Source organism: Hordeum vulgare, chromosome 3H (genome assembly GCF_904849725.1).
Source record: "Hordeum vulgare subsp. vulgare chromosome 3H, MorexV3_pseudomolecules_assembly, whole genome shotgun sequence".
Classification (NCBI taxonomy): Eukaryota; Viridiplantae; Streptophyta; class Magnoliopsida; order Poales; family Poaceae; genus Hordeum; species Hordeum vulgare.
In genome coordinates, this window is record NC_058520.1 from 374,263,961 (window position 1) to 374,283,366 (window position 19,406).

General features: G+C 43.6%; 1 pseudogene; it reads left to right on the forward strand.

The window, feature by feature from the left end:
• Positions 1-10,853: 10,853 nt before the first annotated feature.
• On the forward strand, positions 10,854-15,808 carry LOC123441773 (annotated as a pseudogene).
• Positions 15,809-19,406: the final 3,598 nt, after the last annotated feature.

The window sequence follows — 19,406 nt, forward strand, 5'->3', positions numbered from 1 at the left end:
TGCTTGTTGAGTCTCTTGCCTAGAATTTACTTTTGGTTCGCCAACTTGCAATTATGGGTTTTTCCACATTCCTTAATCTTGATACTGTGGTCCTCCTGTGGAGCAAGACTCTTAAAGTAGCCTATGTTGGATATGTCGAAAATGGTCTTTATGTGGTGAACTTCTCAAAGCGGCCCACTAAGACTGCGACGTGTTTAATGGCTAAAGTTGATGTGGGCTGGCTTTGGCATCGCCGACTAGCTCATGTCAATATGAGATCTTTGCAAAGTCTTCTAAAAGGGGACCATATTCGTGGACTAACAAATGTGAGTTTTGCTAGAGATCATGCTTGCAGTGCCTGCATTGAAGGAAAGATTCATGAAACTGCTCATGGTCCAACGACTCTCATTTACACTAAGAGGCCATTGGAGCTCCTCCATATGGATCTTTTCGGCCCTCCATCATTTGATAGTCTTGGAGGCAAAAAGTACTGCTTGGTGATTTTAAATGACTACTCAAGATACACCTGGGTATATTTCTTCAAAAGGAAGAGTGAGACTCAACAAACTGTCATCAACTTTGCTAATGAAGCTCAACGTCAACATGAAGCAAAGATCTTGATGATTAGAAGTGACAAAGGCACCGAGTTCAAGAACTACACCTTGGATGAGTTTCTAGGTGATGAGGGAATAAAACATCAATATTCAGCACCATATACCCCTCAACAAAATGGCGTGGCAGAAAGGAAGAACCGGACCTTGATGGACGCTGCAAGAACAATGATGACAGAATTCAAATCTCCATATAACTTTTGGGCAGAGGCCACCAACACAGCATGTCATGCGTCCAATCGGCTCTATATCCGCAAAGGCTTGAACAAGACTCCATATGAGATTCTCACTGGAAACAAACCCAATCTCAAGTACTTTCGGGTATTCGGTTGTAAGTGTTTCATTCTCAAGAAAGGTGCACGTTTAGCTAAATTTGATTCTAGAGCACATGAGGGCATATTTTTTGGTTATGCTACAAACTCTCATGCTTACCGTGTCCTCAACAAGTCCACCGGACTCATTGAGGAGACGTGTAACGTGGAGTTTGATGAAAATAATGGCTCCCAAGTGGAGCAAAGTGGTCTTTGTGATGTAGGTGATGAAATTCCTCCCCAAGCCATAAGAAGAATGGGGATTGGTCAAATACTCCCCATTGAGGAACCCCTTGTGGCCGAAGGAGAAGGACAATGCTCTACTCAAGTGGAGCCATCACCTCCACAAGCCCCACACGCATCCGATGAACAAATAGAAGACTCTCAACAAGATGAACAAGCTCAAGGTCAAGATAAATTGCCCAACAATGATGATGTGTCCCATATATTCAAGCACTTACCCAAGGTTCCGAACCTGCTCATGATCAAGATCAAGTGCAACCACAAGATCCAGACCAAGTAGAAGCACAAGATCAAGATCAAGACCAACCACAAGTACAAGGAAAAACAAGTGAACCTGCTCAAGTCGAAAGTCAAGATGATCAGGATACTGTCTCGCAATTCCCTTCTGCAGCACCAACAGCCGGTGCCAAGGGAGGATCAAGACGCAAGGGCAAGCAAAGTAAACAAGTTGATGCTCCCTAGTTATCCAATGAAGAACTCTTGGAGCGTCGAGCAGCCAAGATTGCGAACAAGCTGAGAGTCAAGTCACATCTTATGAAGAATGTACTTGGCAGTTTAAAAAGGAGAGTATCCACCCGTCAACAGATTTGGAATTATTGTGAGCATCACGCGTTTGTTTCGTATTGTGAACCTCAACAGGTACATGAAGCGCTCGATGATGAGGATTGGCTTATGGCCATGCATGAAGAACTTCACAACTTCGAGCGTAACCAAGTCTGGGATTTAGTGCCAAGACCAAAGGAGGAACATAATGTCATCGGGACCAAATGGATATTCAAAAACAAGCAAGATGCCAATGGGATTGTGATTCGAAACAAGGCAAGATTGGTGGCTCAAGGCTACTCCCAAGTCGAGGGTATCGACTACAGTGAAACCTTTGCCCCTGTTGCTCGTCTAGAATCTATTCGCATGTTGCTTGCATTTGCTTCTCATCATAATTTCAAATTACAGCAAATGGATGTGAAAAGTGCCTTTCTTAATGGTCCTTTAAATGAGTTGGTCTATGTCAAACAACCCTTGGGATTCGAACATCCCAAGCTCCCCAATCATGTGTACAAACTTAATAAGGCACTCTATGGCCTTAAACAAGCCCCACGTGTGTGGTATGAGTATCTTACTGAGTAGTTACAAGATCGTGGGTTTGAAATTGGGAAGATAGATCCCACTCTTTTTACTAAGAGGGTTAAAGGGGATCTGTTCATATGCCAACTATATGTTGATGATATTATCTTTGGTTCTCCTAACATTTCCTTCAATGAAGAATTTGCTGCCCTAATGACCGAGAAATTTGAGATGTCCATGATGGGAGAGTTGAAGTTCTTCCTCGGCTTCGAGATTAAACAAGGCCTAGAAGGGACCTTCATCAAACAAGCCAAGTACACTCAAGACATGCTCAAACGGTTCGAGCTTGAAGATGTCAAGCCGGTCAAGTTCCCCATGCCAACAAGATGCAAGCTTGACAGTGATCCCAATGGTAAAGTAGTGGATCAAAAGGTATATCGCTCCATGATTGGATCCCTCCTTTACCTTTGTGCATCTAGACCAGATATTATGTTGAGTGTGGGGATATATGTATGGTTTCAATCCGCACCAAAAGAAAGTCATTATATGGATGTTAAGCGAATCTTTTGATATTTGGCTCATACCCCAAACTTTGGCCTATGGTATCCTAAAGGAGCAAACTTCAACCTACTAGGCTATTATGACTTAGATTGGGCAGGAGATTGTGTGGAGAGGAAGTCAACTTCTGGAGGATGCCAATTCCTTGGTCGCTCACTGGTAAGTTGGTCTTCAAAGAAGCAGAATTGTGTCTCAGTATCATCCACCGAAGCTGAGTATGTGGCAGCTGCAAGTTGTTGTGCACAATTGCTATGGATGAGGCAAAGTTTAAAGGATTACGGTGTCAATTGTGACAAAGTGCCTCTTCTATGTGACAATCAAAGTGCTATCAAGATTTCCCTCAACCCAGTGCAACATAGCAAGACCAAGCATATTGATATTCGCGATCACTTCATTCGTGAACATATCAAGCTAGGTGATATTGAGGTTCACTTCATCCACACTGAAGAGCAACTTGCAGATATTTTCACTAAGCCCCTAGATGAAGCAAGGTTCCGGGAGTTAAGGCATGAGCTAAATATCATTGATTCAAGTAATGTGGATTGAAGCTAGGCACGTTGCACCTCACTATGCATTTGATCTTGTTCTAGATGTAGGCATGGACATAGGGAGAGTGTTGTTCTCTCAATGAACTCTTCCTCCCCACATTATGCATAAATTGATCTAGTCTTTCACTTTAGCCATTACCTAATGTCACTTGTCCTTCAAAGACGAGCGTTGATCATGAACCCAAGGATAATTCTTCGCGGTGTCATACCTTTGTCTCAAACATAGGTGGCATCGGCCACCGCCCCCACCTTTCTCTCATATGGAAGAAAGGATACAAAATGACGAGTCAGTATATCTTGTTGGTGTTATCTTCTTATTACACTGACTTGTCGTGTGCCCACGTCTTTCTCATCTCCTATGTCTAGTTGTGCCATTTGCAGCGGTACTACCGCCAGGACCCCAGTGGTACTACCGCTCGGGATAGCGGTACTACCGCCAGGACCCCAATCTACCATGACCTGACTAGGACTTTTAGGGCTGTCTCAAGGGGGAGCGGTAGTACCGCCAGGGGGAGCGGTACTACCGCCAGGACCCCAGCGGTACTACCGCAACACGCAGCGGTATTACCGCCAGGTAGCGGTACTACCTTCGGGACCCCAGCGGTAATACCGCTGGCCCGTACCCCTTGGACTATATAAAGGAGGGGTGTCCCGTTTTTTCTTGCCCTCTTTCTTCTTCCTCGTGGCTCTTCCCTCCCCAACCCCGAACTCCCCCTATTTGGATCTCTATCTGTGGAGCCCCTTCTCTCCGTTGAGTTGGAGCGTTTGCCCCACTCCTCCTCCTCCACCAAGTGCCATGGACTCCGGTAAAGCTCCTCCCTTTATTCTCTTGGTTGATGTTTTCTTGTTCTAGGGTTAGGAGCATTGGTGATTTGGATCCATGGCTATGGTATTGTGTGCTTTGTTCTTGGTTGGAACGAAGGAGATGTTCTAGGGGAGTGTAGGTCCTATGATTCATCGTGTTTATATTGCCATGCCCTAGGTTCTTCAATTTTTATATCAAGCACTTCTTATCTTATTTTGGATTAGATCTAAAACTTGAATCCTCTTGACTAGGCATGTCTTTATCTAGATGATTCTTGAGATCCTCATGTGTGTAGGGTTGTGGTGGTTTTTGTAGTGATTATATGCAGTACCCATGGCCCTCGTAAGTCCGATCTAGCCGTTCCTATGGGTCTTTTCTTATTTAGATCTAAAAGTCAACCCCCTAGCGGTACTACCGCCAGGGGTAGCGGTACTACCGCTAGGACCCCAGCGGTACTACCGCCAGGAGGATTTTTTTTTCTTCTTTTCATTTCATTTTCTTGGCAATGTGAGTTTACTTTTATGCCTCTTTTTGTTCATTGCCTTGACTCCTTCTGTCGCTCTTTTTCGGTGTGTGTCTTGTGTGTCACAGGTGGTGCTTGACGCTCGAATCCCCCTCGGGACACCCAGTCGAAACGGTATCGCAATCAAGAGGCTCCAGAGGGCTCTGCCACTTCCGGTCTGCCACCCAAAAAGAAGTCTTTCAAGAAGACAGCTCACAAGGACAAGGGGGTCAACGTTCGCACTATGCCCCCTAAGGATTTTCTGCGGTTTCGCACCAAAAATCACTATCTAGGAGAGAAGACTCGGATCAAGGATGTCAAGCATGTTTGGTCACGGGATCACTGCAGGATCTATCGCGACATCATCAACAACTTCAAGAAGAGTTTTGTCCCAGTTCAGTGGATTGACTTGGCTCACCTTCAGCGGCACCCGGATTACTTTGGTGAGGCTCTCGCTTTGATTGACAAGCTTGGCATTAAGGATATCATCTCCTTCAAGAAAGACTTTGATCCAGATATTGTCGCCCAATTCTATGTCACTGTTCACTTCTCGCCTAATGACGTGCGCTCCATGACATGGTTGACTGGTACTCAGAAGATGACAGGTTCCTAGTCTGAATTCATGTAGTTTCTCAAGGTCGACTTTCAGGGAGCTGACAATCCTATTGGGTCGCGTCCTCATGCTCCAGCTTCCACTGATAGGGCCCCCGCGAAGGACAGGCTGCAGCAACTTTATGTGAAGAAAGGTGTGCTCCCCAAGCATCTGGATATCATGCATCGGATCTTCCGCAACACTCTCTTTCCTCGCATTGGCAACTTTGACGAGGTGCATGGTTCTCTAGCTGAGATGCTTCTGCTTTGTGAGGAGGCTATGACTAAGGAGTCTGCCCCTCTCGATATTTCTGACGTGATATTCAATGAGCTCTGGAACTGCATCATGATGCGCAAGGTTCCCATCTACGGGCCCTACTTGTTTGCCTATATTCGCCAGAAGTGGCACGACACCTATTTGATTGAGGAGTTCCACCTTCAGGCTGATTACTTTGTGCACGATCCTATCAGGCTCCGCATCAAGGACAAATGGGCCAACCCATCAACTTCGTCTCAGCACATGGACACTGACACAGAGACTGCTGCTGAAAGAGGCACCGCTTCTCAGTCCCACTCTTCTGCTATGCCATCTTGGATGGTGAAACTCAAGGATAAAATGAAGACTCTCTTCTGTATGCAGGCCAAGGGACAGTATCAGACTCATGTGGCCCAGAAGGAGAACCGTCAGAGGCACAAGCGTGTCGTGAGGACACTTGATGTTCATATCTCCAGCGGCTCAGAGGACGACATCACTCCAGAGTCTGCTTGGATGCGGGCTCAAGGTTATCAATGGTCTGATGCAGAGGAGGAGGCGTCTGAGGAGGACAATGAGGAGGAGCAGGACGATCCGGATGCCACGGACGGGTCTGGGGCTGATGAGGATGAGGAGTGACCACATGTGTCATTAGGTGTGCCCCTTTTTGGTGTCTTGTGCCAAAGGGGGAGAGAGTCTAGGAGCTGGATTTGAGATTTGAACTTTGCTTAGCTTTGCTTATATTATCGTGTTTGCTTTGAACTTGGTTTGCTTTTATTTGCTATCTTTGCTTTGTGTGATGTGAGACTTGAACTAGTGTGAGATTTATTTCCATCATATGCTGTGAGTCATATGCTCCTTATTTTTATCTATCACTATCTTTATGTTCACATGCTATTCACTATGCAAATACGGTATTGTCATCAATCCACCAAAAAGGGGGAGATTGTTAGGGCATAGTTTATGCCTAAGTAATTTTGGTGATTGATGACAGTACCGCAAAGGACTAACAATGTGTGTTAAGATTTCAGATAACACATGTCAATGGCACAAGAGGACTCGCCCCCTCGTTCCATGGAACAGAAGCACGGTGTACTCTATGATTCTCTTTCTTTGAGTCATAGGAACGCCGTACTATTAAGAGGGGACCCGTAGTGGAAAGGTTTGGGTGGAATCAATTTTGCACGCACACACTTTATCTCCTTTCCCCTTACCTGCAACTTTGGAGTGGCTCCCGCCTCTGTGTTTATCTCATCTAAGCAAATGGTCCCTCAGCGGTAGCACCGCTGTGCCTAGTGGTAGTACCGCTAGCCCTAGCGGTAGTACCGCTAGCCCTAGCGGTAGTACCGTTGGAGTACTAGCGGTAGTACCGCTGCAGCCAGCGGTAGTACCGCCCCTGGTCAGTGGTAGTACCGCTCCAGCAGCTTAGTACCGCCTTCCTAGCGGATGTACTTGGACGGACCTTTTTGCGAAGACTTTCTTGGCGGTGGTTGGCCCGGTAGTGCTTATGCACTACCATGGGCCCAGCGGTAGTACAGCTAGAGTGCGAGCGGTAGTACCGTTGGAGTGCTAGCGGTAGTACCGCTGCAGCCAGCGGTAGTACCGCTAGGCTCGGGCTGTGAGTGGGAAAACGGTTGGATTTTCCCCCACTATATAAGGGGTTCTTCTAGCTGTGGAACAATATCTCTTACCCTCCCAAGCTCCATTGTTGCTCCCTAAGCTCAAAAGTGCCCGATCTCTCTCCCTAGCCAATCAAACTTGTTGATTCTTTGGGGATTGGTTGAGAAGGCCTAGATCTACACTTCCACCAAGAGAAAAGTTCATTCCCCCACCAATCCCTTGCGCATCTTATTACTCTTGGGTGTTTGAGCATCCTAGACGGTTGAGGTCACCTCGGAGCCACATTCCATTGTGGTGAAGCTTCGTGGTCTTGTTGGGAGCCTCCAAGCTTTGTGTGGAGTTTGCCCCAACCTTGTTTGTAAAGGTTCGGTAGCCTCCTTCAAGGGCACCTATAGTGGAATCACGGTACCTTGCATCGTGTGAGGGCGTGAGGAGAATACGGCGGCCTTAGTGGCTTATTGGGGAGCATTGTGCCTCCACACCGCTCCAACGGAGACGTATTTCCTGTCAAAGGGAAGGAACTTCGGTAACACATCCTCGTCTTCATTGGTTCCCCTTGTGGTTATCTCTAACCTTTACTTTGTGTATGCTTATGTTGTTGTCTATCTCTTACTTGTCTTAGTAGCTCTTGTTGTTAGCTTCATTACGGTTCACCCCATTGTTGTTATTCTTGTGAACCCATATGTTGTTTACCCTAACTTGCTAAGATTAATTAAAAAGTGATCATTGCCTATTCACCCCCGCCCCCTCTAGTCAACCATATCGATCCTTTCACCATGCCTACTCAGGTAACAACTTCTACCACGACTGACACATTATCTCCCACAAAGACCAACGACCCATCCAGAAGAGAAGTTGACTGATGGGGATGTCTCGAGAAGAAATTCCAGAATTGGTAGCCTCCCAAATCAAACATACATTGACAGGGGTTGCCTACAAAAGGAGAGGAAAGTGGCCCTAGTGAATTTGATATGGTACCGTACCCCAAGGAAGGGGTATACTATACTCTGCCAAAATGCAAAATGTTGACTGGGGTCGGGAACCCTAAACAACACCTCGCCCTTTTCAAAGCTACATGCGGGAATACTGGGGGCAATGAAGCCCTTCTTCTCCTATTCTATACTAAATAAACAATATAATTCTAGGAAGATTTTCGAATACTTGAACTTAAAGGAAGGGCGGTTAGAACAAAGCAAGGGATGACACTTTCGATACGTGAAATCTGTTTCGAGTTAGAGTGCGAAACTTCTTGCTGCAGCCGTTTTATTCGCTACTTGCTACTTTCAAAAATGGAAGATAAGATGAATGAATGAATAGATTGCATTTTTTTCTAGTTCAATCTATAGTCTAGATTCCATTCCCGCAATTCACTCTCATTTAAATGATGGGATTGGGCTATACCAACCTTCATGTAGTCTTAATAAAATATTGCTTCATATCTTCAAGGATTGGGAGGAGGTGGCGTAAAAAGGAAGGAAAAAGGAATTCGAAATCCGTCCCTTCCCATAGAAACATCGGTCTTTACTTTCCTTACTTTCCCAACCCCACTATTGTAAAAAGAACTCTTTTGTTTTGAGACTAGCTAGTCGCTATGGTTTGCGGGAAAACTCTTCTCTCTCTGGTCTCACTTCGAGTCCTTCTATAAGTAAATAAAGTAAATGCTTATTCAACTACGACACTGTCGAACAACCGACCGGATTCAAGCCCTAGCCCCTCAACTCGGACGGACTTGTGGAAATCCTCGAAAACAAGTATTGCTCAACTCACCTATCTATAACATAGAAATGTTGCATCCAACCCTAGAACGATAGGTAAAGAATAGGCTACCATACGAGATGAGATGACTTCATTCTTGGCTTTCATCTCTACTCTTAAGAAAGATAAGGGATTGGATTTAATACCTTTTATTTAGAGCTCCATCGTTCCGACTGGAAAATGTAACCTTCCACCATACGTAAACCAAACCTCTTTGCTTCTGGCTTTTCCTTCCTAACAAGGAGGCGGGATTTTGAAGTTCCTTTTTTCCTTTCTGCTATTTTTCTTTGAAAGCATTTTCCAAATTCTATGGCAGCAAGATTATTTGCTTTTGCTAGAAAAAAAGCACATTTCTTCCTAGTACTTTGATTTTCTTTTTCACCTTGGGTCTTGCCCATAGGAAAGATACGTAGCTCGGTCGGGGCATATCCTAAAGCCATTGCCTCCAGCGAGTACTACTGGTAGGTAAGCATCTTAAGTTAGGGGTGAAATTTCTTTTCTGACAAGGAAAGTGATTGTAGGCAAGCCCGTAGAATTTCCTCTTATCTCTTTTCTTCTTTTATTACAGTAGTGGTAGTCTCAATAGTTCCATTTCCAGTGCTTTATAAGCCCATGCAGTTATTAAAAGTGTTAAGTATAGCATCTTTCTTTGGATGTACTTTTTGATCTTCCCTTGCAGTCTATGCTTATTGGTTAGCTAGTGTCATTGGCCTTCGGCTTCTTACCCTTCTGGTTAGGTTAAAAAACTATATGTCTTGTTTTTTCAATTCTCCTGTAAAGTCAATAAAGCGAGAAAGAAGATCTCTCAAGGACTACGCAAGCTCATCTATATTGCATCAAGAGCTTCGACTTTAATTACATTGCGAGCAGCGGATGCTTTCACAGCAAATGAAATACCAATTACCGTTCTTTTAAGAAGTTCCTTTCCTTACTAATGTAATAGTTACAGAAAGCTCTTCATTCCGCATCCACCCTTTTTGGTTTAATTGAATAAGACCAGCCGGAGCCATACTTCTAATTCTCGAGGATACACAGATGGCTGCTGCTTTTATTTTAACCTGTGGTTCCTCTTCTTATTTAAGGGATCAAAAGTATCTTCCTCAAAAAGGTCCTTAACCCCTTCCCTTGACCTAGAATAGAACCAAATTTAGCTATCACCTACGAATCCATCTCATATATTTCATATTATGCCTTCCTCAAAGTTAAAAAGCAAAAGTTTCTAGCCTCCATCAAGGGAAAACCTTTCATATCTGCGCACAAAAGGCTTCCGGTTGTTTGATCAAGAGAGCAAGTCAAGCTGCCAAGTAACCAATTCATCCCCTTATTCCCAAGTTCTTATTAGATTGTTTGCCAACTTCAATTGAAGTCCAGGAAAATTCCCTTAGATAAGGGATAGGTCTATTTGTTTTAATTAACGAATCGAGCCCCTTGAGTCCCTAGCAGCCTTAAGCCCATAAGCTACTTCCTTTATTTTCTGATTGGAATTCAAGTTGGACTAGATCGTTGTTATTGTCCGCAATGGATGGGAAATAGGACCTTTAAATCAACAATGCAAGTAAGGGCTAATTAACCTACTTAGCTTTCCAAAATCGTAAGGGTTGGGGAAACGATTTCTTTTGAGAAGATAGTTATTGGAATTATGATGATAGGAATTTCTTAGATTCTTTTATAATAGAAAAAAACTTTCATGAAGGAACATACCTATAAAAGTGCTCAGTTCAGTCAGAAACCTATTCTTCGACTGTCGTGCTCTGTTCTGTTCAAGATTTGTTTTCTCTCGGGTTCGGTTCAGTTCCTGACCCCTATTGTTTGTTCAATCACTCCAATCAACCTTCTCTTTTTTGCTTCTGCTGAGGAGAAATTAAGAAGAGAAGGGTTGTGGCATTCTTCCCCTAAAAGGTGCACATCCATCGATTCCCTCATCTAGTGTAGTGCTCTGTTCACAGACCAAGGAAGCTATTAGTTTGAGTTCCTGATTTCCCAGTTGTCGACTAGATTGCTTACCAACTTTCATGATGGAAGAAGATACCGACTTGAGGGAAGGTAGTACAGAGCAGCAGCCTAGGGAGAAGCAGGAATTCAGGTTAGCTTTTCTGTTTTCCGAATCTTACCCACCTGAGAGTCCAAGAAAGAAGGAAAAACAACTATATAGAGCCCCTCCCTCGATTCGAGCAATGAGCAAGTAAGGACAGACAAGGAAGGGGGGAAATGCAGTATCGTTATGTTATAGCAAGGTCATCAGATCATGGGTGAAGCAATCGATCATCAAAATTTTCTTTATCAGCCAGCGGAAAGCGTGGTAATTCATTCATTTCATCGGAAAAGGATCGAACACGAGTCATCGCATCGTTTCTAGATCTTCGATACCTCTATATTCTGAAGAATAGGTCCTAAAATGGTCAATCGATTGTTTTCTCAATGGGAATCGAGGAAATGGCAAGGGTTTGAGCATAGCGAGCAGAGGAATAGTTTCCTTTATCAAAAGAAGCCTCTCGACTTGGAAAGAGAAGATGTTGTAACTTAACTGCACCCTTCCTCTTTCTACTGACCTCCTTGTCTGATCCTGAATTCCCTTTCAAACTACTTTCTTGCCTTCCTTGACCAATGTTATGGATGGTGCACTGGTTGAGAAAATAATTGGCCCTTCCTTCTTATAGCAACAAAATCCAATCTCCCCCTCATACGACCTACCTCCATGACTTTCATTTCAAACTGAAACTCCTTCCCTTGCATTATCCATAGCATGCCATCACATTTGTGCTCACAATACATCTTAGCGCCATTTGCTACTGTGATTTCCATAGGTTTATACGGAGTTGAGTCGTAACCAGCCTGCTTCACAATCTTTGGGGTCTACAAAATAGTGTGTGCTGCCACTATCAACCAAGGCAATCACTCGCACTCTGTTTACCTGGTATATGTGTCCATAGTCCTCTCCTATTTTGGAAGACCGAGACTTGCGACAAAGCAGCAATATTATTCAAATAACATGTCATTCAAACGCAGTGTGCCTTGTTAATTGCTCGTCGCGTAAGTGAATTTACGAATAGGGAGCCCAAGTGCCCAACAAGTGAATATTTCCTCCTCCAGGATTGTTGCTTTCCTTCTATAGCCTCACGTATGAAAAACGTGTGCCTTATAGAGGGCTAGGCCACAAATACATAGCATAGATAACAAGGGTTTCGCCAAAGTAGATGCTCAAACGAAACATTCCACTTATCAAAGAAGGGATACAGGTATTTCAAGTTCAAGAAGTAGACATTTATCCCAAAGAATGTAGTGAAAATCTAGGCTAGGAGGAATGCATCAGAGCCGAGGTCAGGCAAAAGGTTGTTGGATCTTTATGTTGGCCAGAAGTTATTTGTTTTCAATGAGGTTCAATGTTCTCTAGATTGCTTAGAAGTAGCCTGCCTTACTCGAGCCAACTAGGATCAGAAGGTGTTGATAGGGCTAGACTTTCTCTCATGGGCGTGACCATATTAAATAAAGGGCCTTTTCATCGCTTTGGCCTGGAGCCGAGTAAGTAAGGACTTTGCCAGGCCTTTGAACTCTCAGTATGTTAATTCTCTGGCTCGGTATCTTCCCAAAGAGACTCGCTCTGGTGGACCATGCTTAGTGATCCTCATGATCTTTGTTTGATTCTGTCATGTCTAAATCAGGTCCTGAAGCCGCTCTAAGTGCATTCGCGGGTGGAGACACATACCTGGGTGTTAAACGAGATTTATGTACCATTTTCCTTTCCTTCTTAAATAGAAGTTGCCCTGTTCCATCAACATTACCAACAACGGAGTCTTTCGTTTCAAGCTGAGCCTATTTGTGCAAAATTGCTTATAAACCGAGGTCAATCACTGGAAATGCCTACCCCAAAAGCGCATATAAAAAGAGAACAGATTGTTTAAACAGGTTCTCGAGCAGCAGTCAAATTGACTTCCCCTGCTTGAGCGTAATGCCCGCCCCTGGTGTGGTGGAAAAAGCCTCGTTTTCTATTCCTTTTAAAGCTGCTGATGCGAGCTACCGAACAAACAAGATTAGTACAAAAAGCCACATCAAGCCCTATGCTATGGGTCAAGGTACTCTCGAGACCGTCTGGATTGAAGACTATCAAGCACCGTAGGTGGTACCAGCATTCCCTGTCGATAGGGCATTCCAATCTCTGGGTAGCTGCCCGCCCTACTTCATTCCTATCTCCTTCGGCGTCAGCCCCATGTACCCCCTTAAACTAACCACTTGAATTGATAAGGATTTGTTAGGTTGAGTGCATTTTCTTCCAAATCCAGTCAATTTCAAGAAAAGTATCGAAAAATCCCGGGGTTAGGCACCTTTTTCAGTGAAATCTTGTTTTTTCCCACATTAATTAGTTATGGGAGAATCCTTGCTTCCTCAATGCTCTTGCCTTCGTGGTCCTATTAAAAGAGAAAGAAGAGGTTTTAGCACTGGCGTCTTTGGATCAAAAGATCATTCCATCCTAGAACCAACACAACGACTTCTCCTTGTCCGATTTGAAATGGTGATGAATATGAAATTAGGAATATATATGGACAGATGTATTATGCGTCATGGAATCCGGATCATTAAATAGGTAGTGTAGACAGTTGTCTAAGTGTGATCTTCTTATATCCCCACTAACTGTTCAGCTTGATAGACCCAAGGGGAAATAGAATCTCGAAAGGAACTTTCTAGTCCGTAGCCCCGTTGGAATCGAGGGCTTGATATCTCATTGGCATGACTAATTGATGAGGCTGACTACCTAAGTAGTACTCACGAGGTTCTTGATTTCTTGTTATACTTCGTCTCTACCTCTACCTTTAGTTGTTTGATTGTCTGATTTTTTATTGATTTCCTTTCTGGTCGGTCAACCGCATGCTAATCGTCAACTCACACTTTCTTTCCTAAGGGGTCTACTTGAATTTTCATGCAAATCAATTCAAGAATGGGAACAAGAAGAATTCTGAGAACAATCGCCAAGTTGCATTCTTAATAAATGCATATAAAAAAGGAAAGAGTTTATGTGATGATACCATTCTCGATCAATAAGATGGCGGAGCCCATGAGGATTGCAATAGAATAGTGCCATACCATCGTGTGAAGGCCGCAGTTCCGGTAAACCAAGTCGTTGTAAGACTGAGATTGTCGCAGCGCATCTCTCGCGTCAATGAGTCTTTTAGAAAATGACAAAATAGCTCAGTTGGGAGACTCGCTCTTATATTATAGGAAAAAAGGCATTCGTGCCAGAAGCACAAGCCATTTTCTCGCTCTGTTCTTTTCACCCGAAAGTAGATGGACCAGGTGGTCCACGTTCTTATGATCTCTCTCTTTCTTCTTTCATTGTGTGGGTGTAGATAGGAATAAGTAAAGGTTATTTCTTGTTAATTTGTATCTTTCTCTTTAATGGTATCCAGGTTCACCTATTTTTTTCGTTGTTGCTCTTCAGAAAACGCATATAGTGGCCTTCGTCGATGGGACAAACGCTCCAGTGTATGCGTTACGAGGCAACTAGCATTTAGTTTTGTCATGAAAGTGTGTGAAAGAATGTTTCGTTGGAAAAACCAACGTCGACGTCAAGATTAGTCTCCTTTCTCTTTTCGGGAGCAGAGCTGAAAAAGCTGGAGTTGCCCTCAAATGGAAAATTTAGAATTAACAGTACAAACAGTACAAAGCGTCTCTAACGTCCATTCTTTTATAAAAGATTTTTCCATCATACGTTGGACCCGCAGCTTGTGAACCAGCTTTTGGAAGGGATAGAGAGACCCACCTTGGAGGACAGGACTTCCTTTCCCAAATATATGGCATTTCACCTGAAAATAGAGAGCTTGTGTTTTCTGAAATCACAAAAATGATAGAATTATACTTACGACACGCACAAATGGTTTTGCCAGCGGCCTATAATGTTTCTGATTTTTTGACCAGTTTTTCGGCCCGGATTCTCCCCGGAGTCTCTGGGGTAGTTTCGTAGATTTACATTTAAAAGGGCACGAAAGCTTCACTTGGGACTCGGGCGTGGCTCATCTTTATCACAAAATATGTAAGGCCGAAGGCTTACAACCGGATAGCCTAGTCAGTGCTCTGAATAGTCCTTTCAGTGATCTGAATAGTCCTTTTCTCGAGGATACCTCCCCTCGATCAGTTGTTGACGCCTTTCAGCAGCCTGCTCCGAATCAGAATTTATTGGAGAACCCATTGGATTAATTTACCATTCAGCCAATAATTGATCTGAATGTGGGCAACTATTATTTATCATTTACATATCAGTCCTTGTATATGCTGCTCACTGTCGTTTTGGTCGTTTTTCTGTTTTTTCTTGTTACAGAAAAGGGAGGTGGAAAGTCAGTGTCAAATGCATGGCAATCCTTGGTCGAGCTTATTTATGATTTCATGCTGAACCTCGTAAACGAACAAATAGGTGGTCTTTCCGAAAATGTGAAACAAAATATTTTCCCTCGCATCTCGGTCACTTTTACTTTTTCGTTGTTTCATAATCCCCACGGTATGATACCCTTTAGCTTCACAGTGACAAGTCATTTTCTCATTACTTTGGCTCTTCCATTTTCCATTTTTATAGGCATTACGATCATTGGATTTCAAAGACATGAGCTTCATTTTTTTAGCTTCTTATTACCTGCGGGAGTCCCACTGCCGTTAGCACCTTTCTTAGTACTCCTTGAGCTAATCTCTTATTGTTTTCGTGCATTAAGCTTAGGAATACATTTATTTGCTAATATGATGGCCGGTCATAGTTTAGTAAAGATTTTAAGTGGGTTTGCTTGGACTATGCTATTTCTGAATAATATTTTCTATTTCATAGGAGATCTTGGTCCCTTATTTATAGTTCTAGCATTAACCGGTTTGGAATTAGGTGTAGCTATATCACAATCTCATGTTTCTACGATCTCAATTTGTATTTACTTGAATGATGCTACAAATCTCCATCAAAATGAGTCATTTCATAATTGAATAAAAACGAGGAGCCGAAGATTCTATGGGGCTATAGTTGCGCTTTTGCAGCACTGAACATGGTTCCGGGTACTCAAGATATGGTGTTTGGAGAGGTGTAGATAGATAGGACGTAGTCTTGCTCGATCAAGACCCACAAGCAAGGGCTTGCGCTTCCCGCGCGAACTAAAGCCAAATATATGGATTGAGATAATAACGGACTTGAAGCTTCTCAATTGATCCAAAGATACTATACTCGTTTATTTGGTTATCTGAACTTGGTTGACAGTACCCGGATTCTCCTTTTCTGATTGACTTGCGACATTGGAAAGTCAAGATGGTACCCGGCCTATCAACATTGGCAACATTGGGAAGTCAAGATATTGCGTTTGTTTTACAAAGAAAGGTGAAAGCTGAAAGCCTTACGCATTGCTTTAAGAAAGTGAACAGATGGGCGCCCTATTCTCTATGGTCTGTGATGTTCTGTCAGCTATTGCCCATGCTCAGTTCCAGATTTCTTCCATCAGTAGTCGGTATCTTCCATTTCAAATGCTAATGAACATCACTTCTTCTAATATGCAATTCCCGAATGGGAACAGAGTTGAAACCCTTCTTTTCCTAGCATTTTAGCCCAGGCGGCTTCCCTCTATATTAATAAGTTCTTTCGAGCAATCACTGATGTAGGTAGGGCTGGTGCGAGAAGAGATTGTCTTATGCCAGAAAAGAGGTGCTCCATGTCGAAGGCAGAAAAGACATGCTTATCAAATCGGTGGTCCAAGCTCTACCAACCCGGGACTATAACAACACTGGTCTATAGGGCTTAAGCTAGGGAAGGGGTATAGAATTGTACTTTCCATTTCTCACGAATCCATAGAGAGAAGATCCTCCAGCTGCGGGTACAAGGCAGTTACACTTATTTCAGCAAAAACTATTAGGAATGATGTTGATGGCAGAGCTTGCACTATTCACTTAAGGCTGGGTTGGCTTCTGAGTTAAGAAGAAGCAAACAGTTCGGCCGAATTGAAAACTAGCGTTTCTTGTCCTTGCATCTTGCGAAAAAACGGAGTAAAAAGAACAAGAGCATGAGTTGGGTCTGTGATTCCTGTTCGAGAAGCGGTTCCAACATCTGACTTCAGGGTCTTGGTTAGCCGGAACTAGAAATTTTAGGACTATGGGGAAGGGTCCCTCGGGCGAGATGGCTAAGCGTGTATGACGAATTCTGTCTATCTAGAGATCTGAGAAAGGCACTGATTACAGCTCTGTCCTTGGATGGACCATAGGACTGATGCTAGGAGAGTGTAGTTCGAGCATTTTATTGTGTGCCTGATCCATGATACGCAAAGCAATCTCCTGTTTACTATTGATCTAATGACAGTTGATTGAGACTTGCCATTGTCATCTTTCAAAAGCGAACTCTTATCTGGTAGCACTCAGGTTCTCCTGTCGACGGGAAGTGCTCGGTTCGCATAACTTCTGTTTCCGTGTCGGCATCAACAGGAGGGGAATTTGAGGTTCTTGGTCCTCTGCGAAATCAGTCCGCCAGCTTGCTCTTTTCGTGCATGACAGCTACTCATTCTTTCAAATGGTGGTGTTGCCACTAACCTTTTTACCTGGGAATCGGTGGAATTCAAATCCCTTCGGACCTTGCTCAACACAGTCCTTAGTATGATGTCGATCTCTTAGTCACTTAGGATGGACCGCTTTCTTAACAAGAGAGCTTAGCCTTACCCCTTAACAATTGTCTTTATTGGTTGACTGACCCCTTACCACACAGCAATCAAACTTCTGTGATTACCGCGACACCTATGTCGGCATGCATGCTTAGAGAAGTGGCTTTCTAAGAAACTAAAACTCTGACCCCAAAACTGCAAACTGAGGAAGGAAAAGAAAGCCTAAACTATCCAAGCAAGACAGCGAAAGAGAAAGCTGTCAAGCAAGCCTGTTTTGACCAAGCAAGCAAGCTGGAGCACCTTTCATGCTAGCTTCCCCTTTTTTCAAAGTACAGTTCCGGTGCACTTCTCACTTTCTAAAGTAGTAAAAAGTGGATCCCCGCTTCGAGGCGCTTGGCGTAGATCTTTGAAAATCGTCAATCGGGGGAGCCAGCTATTATTGAGGGAGGCCAGGTCTACATACGTAATATCAAGTTGCTCTAGTTGCGTGTCTTTCGTACGGAAAGATGGGTGTTTTTATCCAAGCAAGGGAATAGAATAGGTAACAACCCCCCCCCCTCATATCAAGCATGTACGCTAGCTACCAACATATACTATGGAGTCCATGGCTACCTCCGTGGATGGAAAACCGTATATTTTTCACTTTCGCTAAAGAGTTGAACTCTGACTGAAAGGTCTTGACACATTGCCAAGGCGATTTTATTAGCCAGCTGTGGGATAGAGATCTGCAGTAAACGAGCGATAGCCTCTAAAGAGTGCCGAAATAGGAATGGTTCCTTTTTCTAAAGATCCGAGACTGGTGAATGTATTGCATAATTTAAAGAAGCCCATTTCATTAGAGGGAGGGAGCCCTTCCTACCTTTCTTTTTTAAGTGCTAGTGCCAAATGAGACAGTTGCCCGCCTTTGAGGGGTTCTAGCGAAAGTTCCGAAGTCCACTTCTTTACCAACTTGAATTCATAAGGAGACCGAACTCTATTCATGCTCAAGTGAACCACGGGTGATGATATTCCGTTGTTCTGAAATCAAATAGGAAATGGATGGCGCTTGAGTTTTTTATCTCGGCATGAGAAACTATTCCTCCTCTATCTTTTGCTATTGGCAGCTTTAGGTTACTGTGAGCTCTTGACTTCCTCTGGGTTACTGCATTCTATTGAATCTTACCTTTTCTCAAGAGTTGAAAAAGATGCCAGTTTTGAAAGGAAGGGATATGATACTTCAACTCACTGGCATAGAATACATGATATGGGCCTTCCACAGGTATCTTTCCCCTATGCTAACTTGTCGTCATCCGCCTTGTGTTTAAAACCTAACTATTTTGATGATCGAGTTGGATTGCTCTCTTCCTCAATGCGCCGTTGAGGGAGTAAAAGGGAACGTAGTTCAATTAAAAAGGCTAATATGGTTGAGTTGAAAGGCTAAGATCTTAGAACGGCCGTCTCAGGTTACCAGGTCGTAGACCCAGCTATTGAGCAATGGTTGAGGTAATATGGCTTAAGACTTCTGCTTTCCCGGCAGTATTTTCTTAGAATCCAAAAATGTCATCCATTTTTTACTTCTTTCTTACCCTAATGCACATTTCTTATAAACTAGGGGTCTCTGGCCCTGCTGAGTCGTATTTTGTGAGACAGTTCAGGGGAGGATTGCTTGCTCAGCTATCTATCTGTTGCACAAAAGCATTCAGTGAAATCAAGCTACTGTTTGTTACGCCGTACGGGGTTGTTATACCACCGAGAGACAATCTGTTGCCAGAATAATGTGACCAAAAAACCTTCATCCCGAGCAAGGGCCATTGCCCGACGCACTGCCAAGGCTTCAGCTAGTTCTGGTGTCGTGATCTCACTTAGTAAGATGCTCGCTGCACGTACCCAAGCGGGTTCCTGTGTGGTCCCTGATCACGACACTGATTCCCATGCGTCGAGTAGAAATAAATAGCACTGCATGAACATTGATGTAGACTGTACCTTCCA